Below are 22464 nucleotides of genomic sequence, written 5' to 3'. Positions count from 1 at the left end.
CAAAACGCGTGCCAGAAAAAGAGAGGGCAAAAAGAGAGGGTAAAAAGAGGGTGCGGGTTTTTTTTTTTCCCCCTCAAATTCCTTAGAAGCTAAAGAAAACTATTTGTTTATTTTAAAACACGTAAGCCTTTTTCCTGAGTTCTTTTTGAGTATTGTAATAATCGGTGCAGTTTTAGAAATAGCAGGACCAGAGTAAAGGCAGGGCTGTACCTACGCGTACGGAGCGTTTCAGCCAGCCGGAGCTGGAGACTTACCGAAGCAGCCGGTTATCTGCTGAACCGAAGTTCATTCCAGCTTCACCTGAAGTCAAGAAGAACATTCAGAATAATTCCAACGTTATAGGTTAAGGGAAACCATCCCTGGTTTAGAGTGCAATAAAAAAAAATAAAAAAAAAATCTACTGGAAGCCCAGAGTATCAGCAAAAAAATACTTTCAGAAGTCTGGATTTCCTCCGCACAGTGAATTGTCAGAACATCTTGTTGCCCAATGAGGTACAAATGAGGTTGTTAGTTCCCCAGCTGCAAGTTATTGGCGTGGGGAACGACACGTGTCAACAAAGCTGCTGGTGCGTGTCCATATTTCTAGACTTTAAAGAGCTAGTGACAAGGTAATTGTTTGATAGCTGCAATATGTTACAGCATCGCTACCCAAATAAAACACGAGCACCGATATTTGGTCGTATTGTCAGCGTTAGGAGCGATCTGTCCTCAAATTGTGTCTGAAGGCAACAAAACCACATTTTCTCAGGAAAAAGTTGCGTTTGCCTCTCCAGTGGAGAAAACTCTCTGCTGGTGATAATACGTTGCGGCCAAGTCTCTCAAAACTGCTGAGTAACTTCTGCCAGCCAAACACGCGCTGAATTCATTCTGGGAAAACTAAGCGTGCGCTTGGGCTGGCGAAGCACGACCCTTCCCAGACGCGCTTATTCTCCAAACCATCTCGGGGAGCGAGTCCTGAAATTCCAATCCAGTGAGTTCAAACTCTCATTGCTCCAAGCAACAGCGAGTTTACTGCGTTAGTGAACAGAATTGGTTGTTTTAATTTGAGCCTTTCAGAAAGCAAATGAGAAAAAAATCAGTCGGATCAATACTGTTGAAAATGTCCATTATTATATGTTGGTCTGCATTCTTTTCCGTAATCACATTGTCATAAATGTTTTCCACTGAAGGCATGTGAACAACCCTCTTATTCTCCCAGTCCACTGAATTTTTACGAAGATGAACTGAAGAACGTTTCCGTAAATTAGAAAGCGTCAGGGGTACCAGGGAGGAGGGGACTTGGTTCAGTTTGACGGAAGATTTTGCTCTTCTAGAATGTTCTTTTTCTATGTTGCGTTTTCATGCGCTTGGGCTATCTATGAATGAAGCTGAAGGGCAGTTTTGATGTACGAGGTAAAACAATGATCAATACTAGATTTTAGAGCATTTAAGAAGACTTTGACCTTAGCAGTGTATGTCTGGTCAGACCGATAAATGAGAAGTCTACTTTATAGACTTGAGTCTACTTTCTAGTAATAAGACGACAGCTGTGATGTTTTCTCTCGGATTTCTCTGAATCAACCAGCATTTCTAGTTAAACAGGCATTTTCAGCCCTTTCCCGACGTATCTGAAGGCACACACTGCCAAGCCAGGCCACATCCTAGGAGAGCGTTGGACACAACGGCTACAGTGTAGCATAGACCTTTGGCACGCACAGGCGGAACTCGCCGCGTGTGCGTACCGGAGTACTGGTCACTGGTTTTACTTACAGTGGTCTGACTGGTATGACAGGTACCTGGCTACCTTTAAGCTCGTTGTTTCTTGTTTGTCACTGTGTTCCTCTGTTTGCGAATGACTGTATTTGCCGAACACCTGCAGGTAACGATACAGAAGTGCAAGCCCTTTAGAAACACGACAGAGAAATTCATCTTGGGAGAAGCATTATGGATTTTTAAATTTATTGCAATTAACAGAATGACACTGACCTTCAAGAGAAGTTTCAAAATGGAAGATGCCCTGTCTTAGCCTAATGCTGCTGTATGTCACATTGCAAAAGGCAGGGTCGCTTCTGGACAGGCCCTACAGAAGGGCTAGGTTCCTGAAGAAAGACCAAGGGTAGTGCCAAAATCCTGGCTAGGGTCCAGCCAATCTTGCAGGATGGCGCACTGACCTTCTGCATGTACTTCTGGTTGTCTTTGCTTCAGGTTCCCGTGGTGGACAGGGTCACCACAGCACGTGGCCAGCGTTGCCTGTCTCTCCTCAACGATTTGGGCTGTTCGGAGGCCGGAAAGCGTCTTTTTCTTCCCCAAAGCCCACCTGACATAAGTGCATCTCATCTTTAAGGTAAGTAGCAATTAAATACAGAGTAAAATCTGCACTTCTCCTGTAGCTTTTTGTAAACCGTTCCACGTACGAGGGCAGATTTTCAGCAATGCAGACTGGTGTAGCTTCACCAAAAGCCTCGTGGAGACCTGGGGATCAGAGCCATGCCAGCTTACAGCAAGCTTTCAAAGGGGAACCGCCCTGTTGTCTCGAAATACAAAGGGCACACGATGAGCCGATGAGCGAGGTTTTTCTTGTGGAAAATAGTCCTGTGAGCTACAGAAACTAAAAAAAGAACATCTTTATGAATTTGATGAAAGCAAATACCTGAAATGTCCTGTGAAATGTGCACTTTATTTTAGAGGGAAAGACAGGCAATAGGTTGCCGACAAGAGGGTATTGAATCTTGGGTTTACCTAACCGAACTGGAAACGTTGCAGTAGGTCCCAGATCCTCAGGCGTGAGTCACCGGTGACTAATCTGTTCAGCTTCCAGATTTCCTTGCCCTCTTCTCGCTACGTTTTTTTCCCCGTATTTCTTCTCCGAGTTATGTTTGGTTTACGGTCTTTGTAAGTGTGAGGAGATCCAGCAGGGCCAACAGAGGTCACTGAGGCTGGTACCTCCCCTCGGCAGGGCTCCAGCTGGTGTATTTCCCTCTCACACACCAGAGTCCCGGGGCTGCTCCCGCTCAGATTAGGTGACGTTATCAGCCACCGATCAGGCTCTTGCAGGAAGTTACGTTTTTGTGAACCCGAAAGGAAAGGATAAGCAGGTCCTTGTTTTGTTTTTGTTCTGAAAGGCAGACACAAACGCTGGGATAAGACCCCCATTGTCCACCCTTAAAAGAATGGTGTACCTCCTCAGGGACAAATGTGGGATTTGTATTCGAAATTTATTACCTGGTATTTTGTTTCACGTTCGTCAAGGTGCGATAGCGAGGTCCAACCAGGAATAACCAAGACTGGCTATTTTTTGAAGGACAAAAACTTTACTAAGACTTTGAAGAGGGCTCATGCATTTAAAATCAGAAGTACCAAGGAAGAACTGACTTCCCAAAGTTCAAGGGTGGGAGCTGGGATGTGCGAGGAGGCTGGGCTGCCCTTCCAGTGCGGAGGTTCACAGCCCGCGTTTACCCTTAGAAATGTGCATCTGTGGATCCCGTTCTTTACAGAGACCTCAGCTGGGATAAACAGGCTGTGGGATGCATGGAAGCATCTTTGCCAGCAGCTAAAGCCCATCTTGGAGGCCAGGCTGCCCATGGGAAAGGGGCTATAACTTATCCTGATACTGGGATGGGATCGGTATTTGCACCTCTGAATAGCGGGGCTCTGCATCCGTGTTCCAGTGGAACCTCAGCTGTAACGTGACCGAAATACAGGGAGAGCAGTACTGTGGCCTTATTGAATCCGTGTTGGCGCCTTGTTGTTTGAAGCGTCTTTTTTTGTTTTTTGTGGACCTAAAACAGAGTACGTGTTTACAAGGCACCCTTATTTTCTCCTGTCTATTTCAGTAAATAGGCAGAAATACTTTAGAAAGATAAATCCTCTAATCAGACCTTGCTAATGAAGAATTGCTGCCCGTCTTATGCTGTTTCCTTCAGACCGTTGCTGTTGTTTAATAACTCAAGCATGTGATTTTTGTAGCATCCTTTTAGGGGAAATGCCCTACCACGAACCATCCTTTTCGGGAGGCTGTTTGCAATATGTAGCTGTGAGCTTCCCCATTCAAATTCGTGTCGCTTCAAAGCCGTTCCTCCGATGTACACACACGTTTCGCTTACAGCAGCTTATCATTTTCTTTCTCGGGCAGCTTGCAGGGGTCTGTGCACAGTTTTTTCTCCTAAGCTGAGAGATTTAAACCCAAGGAAGACCGTGGGAGCAGTTTCTGTTAAACTATTCCAAAACCGGTGGCGTTGGAGCTGTTCCCTTAGAATAAATTCCGCCTCGGGTAGGTTTCGTTGTGCTCCAGGTTTTCCCTGATATTTTTCAGCTATGGGTGCTGAAATAAATAAAATAATAAATAAATACTATAAATAAATGAAATAATAAAATATTACACATTATCCTTTTAGTGTCACTAGTGCCACATCTTACAGGAAATCCACTTGGCTGGTCCCGGGGTTTAAAAAAAAAAAAAAAGAGGCCTGGACTTGTACTTAACACTCTTCCTTGTTACAGGGCGCGTGCTTTCTTCTGTCGAAAAAGCGGTTCAGTGTTACCGGTCTCTCTTCCTGTTACTGCCCCGTTCATGTTGAAACGCAGTGTGCTTGCCCATCCTTTCACTTTTTGGTCCGTTCGTACCTGAGCTCTGTCATTCCTCACGCAACGGCCGCAGGTCAGCTAGAACAGGCCTTACTCGGCGCTCCGAAAGTTAATTTGGTACTCTCCGACTCCTAAACCACACTGGTGACCTGCCTGGGTTTCTGTAAATATCCTCTTTGCTTTGCTATTTAAAATGGCCGCTTGCGTGGTATCAAATAATTGGCAGGAACACAAGATAAAAATAATCAAGAGCAGTGTTTTTTCCTGGTTTTTTGACTCTAGACATCGCTCACTGAAGCTGCGGATCTGCTGAAAACAAGACCATCTAAAAAGAAAACAGTTTCCCTTCCTCTCAGACTGGCACTAAAAAACAATCTCTCAAAGCGAATGGATTCAAAGTTCTCAAAAAAATGCGTTTAAAGGTGAACAGGAAGACATACGTTTTTGTAATTGCATCTTTAAGTTGTATAGACTTTATGAAAGTCAAAGTTTTATGAATTTTAATGAATGTCCTTCTCAAAAAACCTTGAATCTTGCTGTCCGTATGTTACCTGGGAAAAGGTCACCTAAACGAGGGGAATTTTGCAAACGGGAGGTTGTATAGGTTTGGGAAGAGAGTTTAAAATACATCCCTACATCCACTTTGGCGTCTGCACTGAGGGAAGCGCGCGGCCGATGCAGCAAAACCAGTTGCCTGACTTGGGAATTCTTTGGCTAGCAAAGCACTACGCCACGCGGCATTTCTCTTCGGTGGCAGGAATTCGACTCTCTTTAGACAACCAAGATACGACCTGCTCGCTACTCTCATAAGCTGCAAGTTGCTAAACTTCAGATTCATAGCTGAACTTCGGAAAAAAACGTCCCTGAAATCGCCGCGTTTGGGTGTCCTGGGGTGCTGGCTGGCACCCAACCCATAGGTGTGCTTGCACTGAGCTCAAAATCCGGCACCCCAGGCACCTTGAGGAGCGCGCTGAATTTAATTCCAGCTGTAGCTAGGGACACAAACCACATCGTAACTGCTGGTTCAAAACCCATTACTTTTGTGGACCAAGCTTGCAGCGCGATCCTGTGAACTGACACGAGATCTGCTTCAGCAGAAACTTGGGAAGCAATGATTTCTAACAGTTTTTTTTCCGGTTAACTTTAAACTGTTGACACGGTGCTAAATTCAGTATGCTGAAGGTGTTTCCATGTGTCACATCTAATAGGATACAGGTGTCAGACAATTTGAGATTATTTCAAATCTAATTTTCCTAGAGTGAAGATACAAACAGTTACACCAGAAGCAGATGTTGGGCCTTTCTCACCCCTCCGAAATGTGGTTTGGCATCCATCCAGAGGGAGCCTATGGGGGAAAAAGGGAAAATTATATTTAATTTTAGCTTGCTTGGTTTCCTCCTTTCAAAATCTACATCAATGTGCAATAAAAAAAAAAAAAATCCCTTTTCCCTCTGCTTACACGGGGACCGAGTATCTTGTTGCAAACAGATGGAGTACAGGCAGGTTGGGACGCGAACGCTTTGCCATCTCCACGCTATCATCATGTGGCCCAAAATACGGCATAAAACGCTATCTTTTCCTTTTTGCCCTCTTATCCCCGTCTCTGTCAGTTAACTTTTCCGGTGCGTTGGTTGGAAGTAACAGCCTGGAAACAGAGGTGACATGGGCTGCAGCTAAACCACCAGTTTGGAGTCCCGCCGCTGGTCCGCCTCCATTGACCTACCTGCGGGTGGCCCCTGGGACTGCATCAGGACTCCACCAAGAAGCCCCGAGGGCATCTCCATCCCTCTTCCTTCAAGCTGCGAAGACGTTCCCTAGCTTTCGTTCTTCTTTGAAGCAATGGGTCCTTTTCCACCTTGTCCGGTTCGTGCAGTTTCACATGTGACTGGAAGGAAAATCTCAGCTCTACGGCGCGGATACAAAACCTACGTCACCTGCTGGCGCTCTCCTGAGGATGGTACGTGTGTTCCGTCAAAAGCAGCTTCACCGAGTTTAGTTACACTTCGTCAGAACTCGTGCAGGTGACAGAAAAATTGAGCTCGTAATCCTGGTATTACAACCTTGTAGAAAATTAAGACCCTATTCTGAGATTCACTGTGCGAGTTTTGGGTTCTGCTGCTCAAATACATCCTTCTTCACCTGCTTCTAGTAACTGCATCTCGTGACTACGAATCCCGTTTGGTTACAACTGTATTTAAAGTTACAGTACTGTCAAATGCTACAATTGAACAGCTTTATTTGAAATAAACACTTGAAAAAAATCATTAAGGATTTTGTAAAATGGATTGTGGGGGCGGCCGTGCATTATTTTTTTTTTTTTTAATTGGTATTTGTTGGTCATGCAAATGCTACTGGAAAGCTGCCGTTGTAACTGAACAACAAATCCCTTAGGAGTTGGGAGCCGTAAATGCATACTGGGAAGTGATGGAGCGGCATATTTACATCATCCAGCTCTACGTGCCAGAGGAAGAAGGGCACGAAGACCTTCCTCACACGGTGAGGGCTCCACAGACTGGCAAATACACAAGGGGCAAATGAGCAGGTGGTGGACAGGAGGCATTAGTGCTGCTGCGTTGGAAACGCTGCTCTGCAAAATGGGGTTTTAACTGCGCTGCCAGGAAGTTATCTAGAGGCATTTGAAGACCAACCCGGTAACAGGAAATTAATCAAAAGCATTTTTGAGCGGATCCTGGCCGGTGAGTGCTGCCGTGGCTATTTATACCGCTGAACTATGGCAATTTACCCCCGTCAAGGGTCTGCTCAGATGTCAGATATTAGCCACTGCCAGAACAAGTGACCTTTCTGCACAGTACGTTAAGAAGAGAACAAAAAGATGGAAATTCCCATTTTCTAAGCGTGGGCCAAATAAACCTCTGTGCTCTTGTTAAACCAGCTGCGTTGAAGAGGAGTGATTATCACAAGCCTTTTTTTTTTCTTTTTTTTTTTTTTCAGCCTGCACCTGTCTCTCCTTCTGCAGCTGAGGATGCGCTGGAATCTCCTTCCCTATAAACCTGATCCTGTAAAAGCTTCAGGTGGAAATTAAACTCCTCATTATCTACATCTATTTTTACTTAACCACTTAAGGGGGGGAAAACCACCCGAAGGCCAGCAGTTACTGGAACACGCAGTAGCTAGTCACCCGCAGTAAAGAAAAGCTCCCCTGTTTCTCTATCCTCAAATAGATGAGATTTTTTTTTTTTTTCAGTTTTTCATTCTTACGGCCATGAAGGTCTTGCAAAGGAGAGAGGACCAGCTTCCAGCAGCCTTGCGTGGCCGTTCACCCGCAGTCAGTCTCTTGAGAAGGTGACAGCTTCGCTCCCACCTGGGCGGAAAGGTTCCCTCTCGCTTCAGGCACAGCCACGCGGATCAAGGCAGTAACTCTGCTTTATCAAGAAATACACAGGAAAGAAGTGTGCCAAACTACCGTGGAAAAACACGTAAGGGATTTTTCTGAGGAATTTAAGTCTTCCCTAGAGCAAAACTGGGTGCAGCACTGTCCCTGGAGAAATGGAGACTGTAAAACTGTCCTTTTTCCTCCTGGAGTATCACTTCCTTGTAAAAAAAAAAAAAAAAAAAAAAAAAAAAAAAGTTAAAGTCCGCGGAGCGTCATGAGATATTCCACTCACTTATTCTATGTAAATAAGCAGTGGCATCTCTAAAGTCTGGGTTTTATTTAAAGTATCTCCCCCCTTTCACAGGAATAATTCTTTTTTTTTTTTATACTTGACTGTTTTGCTCAGGTAATTCTTACACACTGCTCTCCTCCGCCCTCGCAGCTGACGTTTCTCCATATTCCCTCCGTTGCTGTTCCCCCCCTCCCCGCCCCGCGTAGTGCCAGCACTTTGATTTCTGGCACAGCGACACAGGAAAGCCAACGGCGTCAAAATTAGCAGTATTGGTTTGTTTTTTGTTTTTTGGATCCCAGATTATTGGATTTTTCTGCCTGGAAACGGACTGGCACTAGATAAGCAAATTATTCGTTTTACAGTAAGTCAGACATCCCACACAATCTCTCTTGCTGGGGAAGGGAGAAAAAACCCACAGTCGAACTGGAATTGTTTTGTGACAAGAATGCTGTCTGTGCCTGAGGCAAGACAGCCCCATGCTCACTGGAAATTACTAGCCAGAAACACGCGTAGCACCAAACCACCTCAAAACAGGGTAAGAAGAGTAAATTATTGTCAAACCAAATGCTGCTTCGTGTTGACCCAAAACGTCAGATGAAGTTTTATCACACAGTGATCGGGTATGAGATTCTAAAAAGATTAATTTTCCAGGGCGGCTGTAGCTGTTCCTATCGTAGATTAGTTCTACTCTTGTCACCATCTACTTGAAATAAGGATAAAATTACGTTTTTCAGGATAATATTTTTAATGCAAGCAATGCGAAGGCATGTAGTGCAAACAATATCCCCCAAAACGTCTTGCCACAGAAAGAAAACCGAGCTAAACAAGCAATTTGGAAAACTGTCTTAATTACTTTAACAGGTAAGTTTTAGAAAGATGCCAGATCTAGTGAGGATTTTTTTTTTCCTCCTAAAAATAGTTATGAATGTATGTATCTTCTGTAGCAGTAAGGCACTCCTAAGATTTCTATTTTTGTTTGTTTTTTTTTTTTAATTCCAAGGCATTACTGGAACTTTGTGTAGTTTGATTCTCTCTCAGCTGGGTTTTGAGCAGAGTCACGTCCCCAAGAGCAGCCGTTCAGGATCGACTGCGTGATGGAAAATGACTACTTTTGCCGTACTAATTAGCCAGTGAACGCAGTCCCTAAAAACTAGGGATATGAACCAGGAAATGTTCGTCATTAATTTTGCTTATGGTTATTTAATTTTAATTACAATACTTTAAAGCGATTTAAATCTACAACTCCATCATACGTAAGATAACGTAGCATATTTTGGAGAAATAATCGAGGCCTGGTAACACAGATCACTACAGAGCCTCTAATTAAATCTTTGATGAGAGTTTCAAAGTGGATTTTAAATGCGTGCGCGGCTTACAAAAAGTGCTTTACAAAAGCTCTACTTTTGTCATCGGGACTTCACGAATGTTTCTCTAGCATTGTCCAGGTTTAATTTTCATTCTAATTCGTAACGGAAACGCTTGCAATTGAGCGATTGCCTTGCAAATGGCTATTCTCTGTAGGTAGGAAAACCAATTAATTTTCACACCTGCTTTCCCGCGTAAGTGATAACAGGGAATATTTTTCTACTGACCACAAGGGCCTTTAGTACCATTAATGCCGTTACGCCTTGCGGAATAGGGCATTGGTGACGGCCATTTCAGGTGCGTTTCTTTTCTGAGGAGATGATGCAGGGTCTGATCTTGCAGCCGATCCTGGCACCATCACGGGTGGTTGAAGAGAAGTTGACCCTGCCACAGGCAGAATAGATCTCGCTGCTGTCTGCGCCTCGGGGAGGGCCTTCATGAGCCGGAGGACGGCTTCTCTGCCGCTTGATGGCTTTTCTTCTGTAGGAACCGGCATGCGCTGCTTATCTGTTACTCTCATCGCAGGTTTTGTTCGCATCCGTGCCTTCTCAAACGGCGCTCAAAGAGCGGCATCCTGGCAGGGATCCGTCGGGATGAGCGTCATCTTACCCGTGTCGGCAAACCCCTGGCCCACCTGCGCCTCTGACAGCAGAAAAATGGGGTGGAAGAGGTTTGTGGGTTGCTTTTTTTTTTTTTTTCTGGAATAGTTCCCTTGTAACTGAAGGACATGTTTGAGACAGGCCTTCGCTGCCTCCCGTTACAACGTAGGAGCTCGCAGGTTTCCAGCGATAAGCGGGGCTGGCTGTAGGCAATTAGAAAACCTCAGGGTTTTAAGAGTCTAGTCACTAAAATATGTTACAGCTCAAGTCATTGTTTAACAATCCAAGTCTCTTACAGCTGTGAAACACTCCCATCATCAAGTAGGTCTCTGGGACTCCCTCAGGAACGGCAGGCTCTAGATATCCAGCTGCTCGGAACAAAAATAAACCTCTTTGAAGACTTATTTGCCATCACATTGTGCGAGGACTTAGAAAGGCTGAAATATTTTAACCATTAATCTCCGTTCATCAAATCTTGTCATTCTTAACAAAACTCCAAAATAGTTGCAGCTGCGAGTTGAACGTCGATGCCACCAAACTCTGTACGTCGATGCCACCAAACTCTGTACGTCGATGCCACCAAACTCTGTACGTCGATAGCAGTTTTGTGGTTAAGATACGCCACACGCAAGACATGCCCGTTGCAATCAAAACAACTCCTGCCCGTGCGGAGAGACCAAAGAGCATTTCATAACTCATTATTTACGCTCTTAGCTGTCATGGAGGGATACCAGCGGGATTTTAATAGCTATTGATCACAACCCTCTATTAACCAATATTATAATCGGCTTCGTTAATGGTCAGACAACCTGTGATACTGGCACACAGTGTTGGTTATCACTACTGTGGTACAATATTAGCAGCTGTAATCACTGCAATTAGCAGCGATCGCTTCTAATAACAATATTCATTGCAGAAGCTTGGTTGGAAAAATCTCTCAATGCCCGACCAGAAACTCAACGGAAGCTGTAGGTCTTTATTTCAGGGGGATGCAAAGAAAACCCCTTTTTATTTTCTCTTTTCCTGAGCTGCTTCTTTTAAAGTAGTAACTGTTTTTATATTTTCCCCTCCGGATTTTTAATTTTTATTGCTGACCGACCTAAAAAGAAAAGAAATAAAAAACACGGGAAGTTTGCCTGTAGTTAAAACATTCCTTGACCTCTTCCTTAGTAGTACTTATAAACACTGGATAAAGGAATAGCAAGCACGTTGCACAACTCAGAGGTGAGTTCTTAATGACTTAAAGACTTTTTGGCTGGCAAATATTTCCAAACAAAGGGACCTCAACATATTTATTGAGATGGGTTTTCCTCGCAGCGTTCCTTCTTCTCTCTAAGCAATGTTTTGCTTCTCCCAGCCTTCCACCCTTCCTTCTCGAGCAACCCGGAGACCATGAACGCTACGTTTGTGATGTTGCGCTAGGCTGACGTGCAGTCAGCAGAGGAAAAGGTTACTCCGCCTGGGAAAACACGCTCGGTCCCTATATGCACGAGTATCTGAGGTCTGCACTTCAAAGGAAGAGCAGTTTATTGCTGGCCAAGCGCAGGGCTGTTGCAGGACCATCCTAATGATTCTTTGCTCTTCTAGGAGACAAACTCCTCCAGACTTCACCAAAACTCTGCATCAGTGCTTCTTAATATCCTCTGTCAGAGGGACAAAAAGCCCTGCAATTGGTTAGGGAGAAAAACCTTATCCCACTTCAGAGACAAGATAACTTTTGGGGGGACAGAGGTTAGATTGTCTTCCCAAATCGATACCGCATGGGGATGAGGAATAAGAAGTCCCAGCCCAAGAGCTATTTTCAAGGGCTTTTATTTGTTCTTTTGAAGTACGAGCCAAAGCCTGTTGCAGGCTCCTGTGGAAATGTTCACATTAACATCGGTATTTAATTTTTCTGGGTTTTGGGTCTATTTGAAGAAGGACAGAGAATAATGTTAAAATTGCTACGAACCATTAAAAAGTATTTCAACCTGCTCTTGAATTTTTCAATTTTTTTTTAATCTGTGTGGTTTTGGCTATTGGTTTTATTGATGCCCATTGCTGCAAGTAGGGATGAGAGCCCGGGCAGTGTGTTTGCAGACTCCTGCAATAGCCCTGCCGACCTCACCTTCTCTTTTAGTGCAACTTTCCACCCCGTTTTCTGTAGTTTCTGATTTTTTGTTATTTAACGATTCCCTCCCAGAGAAGATTTTTCTCTGTATCGTTATTTCTAAGAGCTTTCTGTCTCATTTATTTTCCGTTTTCAGTACTCAATAAAGCAGAAAAACAATGTTAGTCTTTGGTGGCCTGGGAAAATAACAGAAGTTCGCCAAGGTGGTCTCCAGATGATACAGCCCCCTCCGAAGCAATCGTGCTGGTCTGCGTTTTCCCTGACGAGGGAGAAAATCTTCGGCGGCAGCAGCAGGGCTGGCAAGTGCAGGTAAGCCGCCTTCACGGAGCGTGCTAAGAAATCACCAGCGCAAGCAGACGCCAGCTTTGGCGGTATTCGAGTAATGGCTATTACTGCTCCAGGGAGGAAATAATTAAAGCCATTTCTTGACTCTGACAGTTTGATACTGGTGGTTTTCAATAGCAAATTACCGACATCTGTACAGCGAAACTCAGCTACCGCAGCAATTATTCAGCAGGGCTAACCACAGAGGTGCCAGGACTTTTCCATTTTCTAGATGTCCCCTAGTTAGACGTGACCTACAATTGAGACCTAAACTACACGCGACGGCAAACTAGGTCTCTTGCATTACAAATGTAAATGAAACCATATGGAAAGCTTAATATTCTGTGAAAAACCCAGTGGCAAATGCATCAAAGACAGAAAATGAAAGACTGGAAAGACATCTGAATGGGTTTCTTAATTATGTAACAATTCCGAGTTTCCAGAGCAATTCAGAAGTAAAATTTATCCAATTCATTCAATTCCACAAAAGCAATGGCTTTTCCTTCCCACGTACTGTTAGAACTGTTTTGCATCGTAAACGCAAAGAGAGTGTGACTGTACAAGCTGAAAATTCGCATCTCGGGCCCACAGCAAGCAACACAGCACTGCAAACATTTGTTGCTGGTGAAAGCAAAGGTAGCAAAAAAAGTTAAATAAGCTACGTATATCTCTAACTCAAATATTTCTTTTTAAACGCTAGCTAGAAAAGATAATGCAAATTGGAGCAGGAACGAGAGGCTGGGATATGAAATATATTTCTAAGTGAGAATTAATTTGGGGCTGATAATACAGACGTTGCTTTATTATTCCACTGCTTATGTTGTAACTAAGTGTCTGTCAGGGTTTTCCGTTATAACCCGCTTTGGTCAAGGATTGACTGACATACAAAACCTTAGTCTGTAAATTGGCAGTCTGTCTGCAGCTCCATTTCACTGTTGTTTAAGTTTCAGAACCCGATCTAGGCGTAGTACAATCGCTGTAAAAATACGCAGTCGTTTTAAATTAGAGCTTCAAACTTCAGAAATCTTTTGGGTGGCCGGGCTGGGAATAAAAACAGCTCGTACACCCACCATCTGATAACTGAGAGGCTTTAAAATATCACTGGAATCTCTGCTTGCTTTGGCCGTGAAAGAACATGGAGATTTCTAAGATAATCAAGTAATGAACGCCTCGTTTGCAAATATTTGATCCGTGCTGGGGCAAAGATAGAAGGATAATCCATTGCGAAATTACCGGCCTGCCTGTTGAGAACTGCTCTACGCGGCGGATGGTCCCGGGTCCGCAGCGGGGTGGAACCCACACTAATCCTGCCTCCAGCTACTTCCCTGCCAAGGAAGGAGAAGAGAACGATTACTATGCATCAACCTCTTCTCGCTGTGTAGTTACCGATGCGCTGGCACGTAAGGGCAGATCCCCGGCTTTAGGAGATTTGTGATAAAGATTTTATACCAACTGTGCGGTGTGGGATAACAGACAGTTAGGACGGAGGCGCTTTGCGTGACTGCGCAACCTGAACTGAGCCCACAGATGGGACGTGACTGAATACGCAAGTTGTTTTCACGTCTTTATTTCCTCTTTTAACATTTCCACGTAAATACTATTTATAATAAGTAAAAAATTTGTACTTCTGCTACAAAATACGCACATGGAGTTTGTTAAATGGTAGAAACATGTATGTTGTACGCACAAAGTGTAGAGGGAGGGTGTATAAAAGACAATTTTCTTTAATTTCGGTTGTGTTAGAACCATAGGAAACCAAACAGTAGTAACCTTCTAACGCTGCTAGTAGATTATAGTCTTTATGGCACTAATCAACTAACGAGGCTGCGGCAAAAATCACCTATAGCCACCGGACAATTAAAGACTTACTCCCTTTAGAGAAGAGAGAAACATGCTTGAACTCCTAGGAAATGTGAGCAAGTTACTCAGAGTTAGATCAATTTAATTTAGATATTGATATGCAAATGCCAATCAACCTAATAATGCATCCTAATAATGCATTTAATCGATAGTAGACAGTTATATTTTGAAATTTGTAAGGAAGAGAGTGTCTCGTTGTAATGATGCGTTATCGTAACTATAATACAGCCATTTTCAGTCCTCGTTCCAAGCAGAGTATTGTGCAGGTTATGGTCAGACTCAACCAGTATCCATCATGCAAGTCCTCCTTCCAAACCTCGGGAAAAAGCAGGTCGCTAGATTTTTTTTTATTTTTTTGTTTCGTGGTAGTACAAAACCCAAGTGCTGCGAAGAGAAATTACGTGCAGACCAAGCAGACTGGGAAATATTTAGCCGGTTTTGAAAAGGAAGGGAAGCTGTTCAATACGCGGTCAGATGTACGTTAAGTAGAAGAAAATAGCCAGGTGAGTATTTCGTTCTGCTCGTAATCTCCATCTGACATGAGTGTGGGCAGAGCGAGTCTAGATATGATACTCAGAGCAGCAGCACCCTAAGACGTTGGGATGCCTTACTGCAGCGAGACCCACGTGAATCAATACTGCCTGGCCACTCACTTGAAGGCTACTTAACGAAGAGCAATACGATGGCACAGCTTCCGGGCAAATCCACGGTGCCTTGACTTACCGAGTGGGTTTGGGGCAACGGGCTAAGGATGAGGTGTAACAGTTCTTTCTTTTGCAATTGAGATTTTTCTCATGTAAGGTTAAATTAAGAGTTTAAAAAAGAGGAACTTGAAAGAGTGCAATAAATAAATTCAACGGCCTGTTTTGTCAGTATCTAGGCCGTCTGAGAGGGCTTTCGGCTTCGTGACGGGGCACCTAAATGTCTCGTTGCGTATCGGGGTCATCACGGAGCATCCAGCATGAAGCTCTCTAATATTAATGATGAAAGAAACTGACTTCCCTGTAACTGGGGTCGGAGCGAGCGTAAGTTGCGTCACCGTTTTCTCATGTTGGTCTTTTGGTTTTGGATTTCTGCTGAATGTATTTAGTTCCACGAACAAATTGAATTGTAGCTATTTATTTACAGTATCTCCATTTGGGGAAATCCACCAAGTTAATTTGAAGTGTATTTTTTCCTAGGAATCTACATAATCGACTCCTTATTTTTACCTACCGCCTGATGCTCAGGGAGCAGACGTTCATTTTTTTCTTTTATTAACAGATTGGTTTAGGGCAAAAAGTTGTACTCTGTGTGATAGCCTTGTGTATTGCGTGTGTTTGTTTGACCGGAGCCACGTGCAAGTTGCAGAGCAGAGAATCCAACCCACTGTGTCACTAACGAAACCCCGGGGCTTTGCACCTCCATATATTCCTGTTTCTCAACGGCCAGCGAAGAGGAAAAGTAAGGGAAATCTCACAGAATGAATGCCTTAAGGAATTGTTTCTCATCTGCTCATATTTACACAAAAATAAATATAGAGAATTACGCCTTTAAAAAGTTCAAGCCTTTGAACGGAGGTTTGTGCTTAGCAGGCATAAGTCAAGAAGTCACTTGCAACAGAACTGGCTTTGTTTTTTATCGTCGCTTGCAATATCCTGAATCTCTGCTAGCTATTGCAAACAGTTGGGTGAGCAAGCAGATGAGATGTCAGAGGACAAAGTATCACTTTCTAAGGAGAAAGTCTTGGACATCGCTAAGATAAAGGCAAGACGTAGCACAGAGAAGTGTGATTTAGGCAGTGAGTTGATTTTTTTTTTTTTTTTTTTAGGTACAGTTTCTCCAGAAGCCAGAACAAACCTTAGAAAATATTATTTTACATCTGATGCTAGAAGAAACTAAGCACTTTTTTCATCTCCTCATTGTCCTGAAAGATAGTTTGTGTTTTCTGAACATGACGAATAAAGCCAGACAACTCATAGTTTCTGGAGAACTTTACTGATAATCTTTTAATTGAACTCATGCTCTTGGCTGAAATTATCCACTCCGTTCTGGATTTTATTTTTGTTCAGGTCTATTGATTTCTAAAGACTGGCAGGCATCAGTTGTCTGGATTCAAAACACTGACTTTTTGAATGTTTTGAAGCTTAAAAGCTGCAGAACTTGCTGCTTAAAGTATTTTGTCTGGGAGTTTTGTCAGGAGTCTGGAAAATTATGCCTTGTTTCTTGAGTCATCTGCGAGGGACATAAAGTTCTCCCAACAAACATGGTCTTAACAGTTCTTAAGAATGAAAAATATTTTACCGAATACAGAGAGTGTTTGTCACAAAACTCTTTGAATCCCTTGCTTACTCTTTCTTGCCCTTCACTCATTTTCTTCACCGCGTCGATGTCGTCAGTGTTATGATTCTTTGAGGGACGCTGTCTCTGACTTCACGTTTCAGGAAAGGCCGTGGTACAGTGGAGCTCATCAGGGAATTGTTCAGGCCCTTGACGCGAAGCTGTATCGTGCTGCTTCTAGAAAGTGTCGGCATTGACTTGTCAAAGGCTTCCATTCCCTTTCTTCAAGTCTGCACCGGGTTTCGTCCGGTCTGTCGCTCCACCAGGTCCTTCCTGTCTCTTTCTGGTCCTGGCCATTGTTAGATCACCATGGTATTAATTCTTTCTCTGCGACTGTTTTAGTGACTATGACAATAGAAATTTGATGTTTATTCATACGTGTGAAGATAGAGGAAGAGCAATGGTGACGCAAACCTTCGAAGATGAGTCTATGTTAGCCTCTGCCGCTCCGTGTCAGTGCACGTTCGTGCTCCAGCAAACGTTTGCACGGAGATTTAACTGGGCAGAAGCCCCCAGACCCTTGTGTGGGCTAAAACACGGCCTTGTGATCTAGCGTTAACACAGACACCACTAATAAACTGCAATACTTACTGGGATCTTTCCCTGTCCTATTAAAAAAGAAAATTATATGAAGTAATATTTCTCTCCACTGCCATCTAGTGAAGTAATTACACTGTGTGAAGGCTTTGATACCCTCCGTTGAGCAGTGACACAGCTAACTGTAACTTAGTAGCACGCAGGACTCGGTGCAGAGAAGAGTTTCAGTGCAGAGTAGCTAATATTCATCCTTAGGGTAATAGCAAATAAGACAAAATAAACGAGGGATATTAAATTTTATCACAGAATTCTAACAACGGTTGCAACGAGAGAGACACTCAAAAGGCTTTATGCATCTTATCAGAACAAGGGAAGTGACTGGGAGCCACCTACATTCAAAACACAAAGGTTTGAATAAAGCAAGGACCAAATGGCTGGTGGAATGGTTTACATTCAGGCTTTTTTTTTCAGAAAGTACACAGGTTTCCTAGGGCTGAAACCAACATAAGTTAAAAATAAAAATGCAAATCTTGGGGCAAATGTATGGCTTCTGTTTTGAGAACCACCCTAAAAGACTCTAAGCTTTGGATGAAGTTATCTGTTTTTACTGAAGGCTCCCGGAACTTGCCAGAAAGTTTATTCTCACTTAGCGTATCCCTTCACTAAGGTCTGAAAGGGACCTCAGAGGTCATTTGGGTGTTGCCCTGCCTCAAATCAAGCTCATAATCCATAAACTATTACTCCCTTCTTCATTTTCACATATTTTTCAGAGTGGTGCCGTGCAGCCCCTCAGTTTTCTCCAGCTTGAGCAGCTGTAGTTCGCTTCATCCTTTCAAATACGTCTCTGATCACTCCTGATCCTCCTCTTTCCGTGTCTCGTTTATCCTTCCCCAACTTCTCCTTCGAGTCCATATCACAGATGCACAGAGCGATGCTCACCAAAATCCTCACTGAAGTTCTTTGGCCTAGAAATTAAATGGTGCTTTTTACAAACAAGCTTTTGAGATTTTTTTTTGACGATCCCCAGGTTGTGTTGGGCAAAACACAGCACGGGCGCGCTCTGATGGTTTTCCTGCTTCCATGGCCGGGAGGGGCACCTAACTGGGTCACGCTGTGAGCACGTCACACCTCTCCGTTTCTGTTCAGCTCAATGAGATTGATTTTTGTCTAAAGATCCTTGACTATCTTTGTAACGTACAAGTTGGTCAACCCATCTTTTCCTGATTGTGGAGATAGCTAAAACAGGGCATACAGCTCTGAAATCATTACTCTCTTCATGTATCATTTAGTGAGCAGAATGTCTCTCTTCATACTTTTGTGGAAGTCGTCTTAAAATCAGAAGCTGCTCCCAACACAAGAGACTAAAATTTAATTTAAGTTGAGAAAAGATATAATGTTAACCTGCTTTAGAAGAAGGAAAAATCAAGACAAGCGAAAAGCAGATCCCTTTGGTGGCTGAAATCTCTATTTCCGTTGCCACGGCTGAGCGCTATCTCTGCGCTCTGATTCCTTTACCATGTTTCCATTTCAGTTTGACAGACACGCTGGAAAAGCACTAATTGATGCAGGGCTAATTTCTACCCTTCTCTATGTAGCTTTAACAGCAACATGGTGGTTTGCTTATTTAGTTTTTAGTTTTGTTCTACCAAACTTATCTTCCACAAAATCCACTAGGCAGCATTTACTGGCAAACTTCGTGTGTATCCTTAAGCCCTAACTGATTAAATATTATTGTAAAGTAGAAATGAAAGATGAGTTTATATTTTAACTTGAGGTTAACTGCTGAAGCCTGTGCTTCCAGGCAGGAATTGTGGATGTACGGACTTGCTGTATTTGCTAAAGTTGTGGAAAAGGGAGTGAAGCAAAACCTGAAGCAAAACCCTGAAAAATAAAAGACAAGTGCAATGTGGAAGAAGTTTCTGGTTATTATTTATTTTGGAGGAAGGTGTTTTTTAAAATCTTCCATTGAACGGTGTCATAAAATCTAAATTATAGACCAGAATTTCTTACATTTGTTTGCTGAAATGTTTGGGAAATTCAGGAGACTTTGGAAAAATCTGATGCTTGTAGCTCTGAATGAGCTTGCTATGTTCAGTAATTGGAGCCGTATTTAACAAGAAAAATCCTTTCTTTTTGCTGCAGAAAGGCTAAATAGGATGGAGCTGTAACCACCACCCCCCCGAGCCATGCTGAGCGACTCCGAGAGGAGTTGTTTCACCTGTCTCTTGGGACAATGAATAACTAAATAGTCTTAAATCCCACCGTCTGCCCAGGCATAGTTAAGAGTTTGCCAGGGCAGCCAGACAATGACCATGTTGCTAATTAGAAGTAAGCCCTTTGGTTCATTGGCGACTTCAGCACTGATCTTTTGCTGAATCGCGTTTAATTTCTAGCCAACTTGAATTTAGCTTCTTAGTTCAAGGAGTTTCCTTCCCGAGTTAGAAGCAATGACATTTGAACACTTAATTGCGTATTGCCGTAATACTTACACTTCATTTTTATTGGAAAAATACTGTTCTGAGTAGAAAACTTCACCAGTGCATCATCTTTATTTACAGTTTCGTCCAAAGCGTCGCAAGTGAATGGCACAAAGCGAACCCACAATGTGGTTCCTAAGCAGCCCTATTACCAACAAGGAGCTGAGTCCACGACGTACTTAAAGATATCAAGCGCATCAGGAGGAAGAAAGAAATTGAATTACCGTGGTCTCGCACGGTTCGCGGTGTATCCTCAACCAGAATTTTAACTCCTTGTTTTGAAGCTGCCAAGTAAGGTTTTAGTATTAAAAAGTTCTCTTTTGTTCTTTCCATGATCGTTTATGTTGGACCTCACGTACTCCAAGCTTTTTTTTTTTTTTTTAATTTTTCCTAAAGAAACATCAAAGCTTGTGGACAATCTACAGCTGATAAAGCAACGTCAGTTGCCTTTATGTCTCAGGCTAAAAAGCAGCATGGCAGAGATTAAATGGCATGCCCCCTTTGAAAAGTAACAAGAAAGAAAACTCTGCGAGTGCAAAGCCACTTGTTCTTCGCTTTTAGAGTACGCCGCTTGATGGATAGGTAGTTATCGAAGAGGGATGAATACGGCACGTTTTGTCGAGACACGGGAAAGTTCAAGATTGATTACTTTACCCTAGTTTTGCATAGAGCTGCTTCTACGCATAATATTAAATCCAGACTGGAGAACAAAGGTAAAACATCGTAGGATGTGCTGAATATGGCTTTGCGCTGCCTCTAACGCTGTCTTCTTTTCGTTGCCTTATTGTTTTTATTTCCATATTGTAAAAATGCTCTGTTGAAAAGATGAATCAAGCTGGTCAGGTATATGAATGTTCAGCTCTGCAGAATTACTGCAGTTGGATTCCATAAAGCAATGCTGGAGTTGCTCATTCTGCCAGTAAGTTGAATACTGTTCTATTTCTATGAGAAAAAAGTAATAAAAAATGGGACTTCAAGAATAATCTTTAAAGAGTTTCCCAGTGAAAAATATATGGATTTTACTTTTAGCTTCCAGTAACATATGGTATCTACAGAAATGTCTTGGTTTCAGTCAAACTTTTCTAATTATGTATCAAAACAGGGTTTTGTTGGGTTTTTTTTATTTTTTTTATTTCTTAGAAGTCATCCTGGTCGTTATATCCTCTCTCCCTGCTTCTCAGTAGAGCAGTAATTGTATTCCACCTTGTGCATGGGCTCTCCATTACGTGTGAAAATGGATGCATATTGACAAAACCATAGGGAGAAAAGAGAAAGACGTAAGCTACAAACTCCGACGTTGATCCTGTCACATAAGAACAGCGTCAGACCCAAGATCCACCTCGCCCCAAACGCTGTACCCTAAAGCCACCAAGAGTTAGGAAGAGTGGAATTATACACAAGCAATATAGTGATATCTCCCCAAAATTCTTTTCTGGCATCTGTTGTTACGTGGCTTAGGGTCTTCCTGAGCCAGAGGTGGTGGAGGCTTGATCCAACTCGTGATGAATTTTTCTTCCGTGAATTTTCCCACTCCCTCTCTGGAGCCAAGGAAACTTTTTGGCATTCTGGTCCTGACTCTGCAACAACCTCCGTACACCTGATTTCAGCCGGTTGCAATTCAGGGCAATTTTGGGTGTCCTGACCCTACTGAAGTTGACTGACCTCCCCTGGCCAAGGACTCCGTGCTTCCTTCCAGGCCCACAGGCTGTATCTGGCGGACGGGCTGTCGAGGAGCCTGCTTCTCCCGAAGGACCGGCATAAAAGTGAAGACTTCTAGGGAAATTAATTTGCAGTCTACCTCTCTCAGACTCTCTCGGTGGACTTAAAAGTAACGTCATAACAATCACTTCATATTTGTAGAGAAAACCAGAACTCTCTGGCAGTACATTATTGTGCAAATTTATTTACAGTTTGCATTTTCTTTCCGTTTACTGAAAGAGCAAGATAATTAAGTAAAAAATTTTTAAAAAACAAATGAGTTTTGGTTTAGTTTTTTTTTTTCCCCCCCCAGGAGAAAGGCACAGAGATATTGCTAATAAGGGCAGATTCCTTTGATGTCAGGCCTCACGCTGCATAAACTTCATGCACCCGTCATTAGTTCTTGTCATCTCTTAGGGTCTTTTGGCTTGGGGCCAAACAATTGATATAGTAGAGAGCTTCCAGCTAAAATAACAGCCTCTGCATCTTTCTCTTCCCATCCATCAGATTGTTGGTGGAAGATAGGGCTAATTTGTCACTCTACCCACTTGGAAAAGTTTGATAAATGGCTTAATTAGACCTTTTTTTTTAAAAAACAAGAAAAAAAAATCATATTTCTTGAGATCTAGAGGTTGGGAAAACAATAGCTAAGCATTGAATTAGAAAAGGAAAATATTTTTTCTTCGGTAGAGATCAGAGGAAACACAACCATCATGGAAGCACGAGGAGAAGTGGAAAGAGTACAGTCGGTTGGAAGGACTTTCAAGGGAATAAAAAACCCCGTCTGCACTAACGTACAAGTGTTCTGGGAGCCACGTGCAAACCTTCTCTCTATAGAAACATCAACCTGCAGAGCGCCATTTTAAATATGCTGCCCCCCAAATTAGAGTGCACTTAAGCCTTTGTGTTTAGACCTCTGAACTAGATAACACAGCGCCATTTCACCTACGAGAGCATCTAAACATACGATTAACTACCTTTCCAGC

The 22464-nt window shown here is 43.0% G+C and overlaps 3 long non-coding RNA genes across 3 annotated transcripts in view; 1 reads left to right on the top strand and 2 right to left on the bottom strand.

The window, feature by feature from the left end:
• Nucleotides 1-4235: 4235 nt before the first annotated feature.
• Nucleotides 4236-6160, bottom strand: LOC128910394 (uncharacterized). The gene is made up of 3 exons (XR_008466705.1): nucleotides 6023-6160; nucleotides 5871-5908; nucleotides 4236-4300 (listed from the first exon to the last, which is right to left on the bottom strand). It is a non-coding gene; the product is annotated as an uncharacterized LOC128910394 (long non-coding RNA).
• A 923-nt stretch (nucleotides 6161-7083) lies between these two features.
• The window catches only part of LOC128910391 (uncharacterized), a 28958-nt gene continuing 13577 nt past the window's right edge, over nucleotides 7084-22464 (bottom strand). The window contains exon 4 of the long non-coding RNA XR_008466702.1: nucleotides 7084-8115. This is a non-coding gene — a long non-coding RNA (uncharacterized LOC128910391). The remainder of the gene's footprint in view (nucleotides 8116-22464) is intronic.
• On the top strand, nucleotides 10101-15104 carry LOC128910390 (uncharacterized). Its single transcript, XR_008466701.1, has 3 exons — nucleotides 10101-11377; nucleotides 12400-12572; nucleotides 14817-15104. It is a non-coding gene; the product is annotated as an uncharacterized LOC128910390 (long non-coding RNA).

The sequence above is a fragment of the Rissa tridactyla genome, chromosome 5 (genome assembly GCF_028500815.1).
Source record: "Rissa tridactyla isolate bRisTri1 chromosome 5, bRisTri1.patW.cur.20221130, whole genome shotgun sequence".
Classification (NCBI taxonomy): domain Eukaryota; kingdom Metazoa; phylum Chordata; class Aves; order Charadriiformes; family Laridae; genus Rissa; species Rissa tridactyla.
Note: the sequence above shows the minus strand (reverse complement) of the source record. Positions and strands in the feature narration are given on the sequence as shown.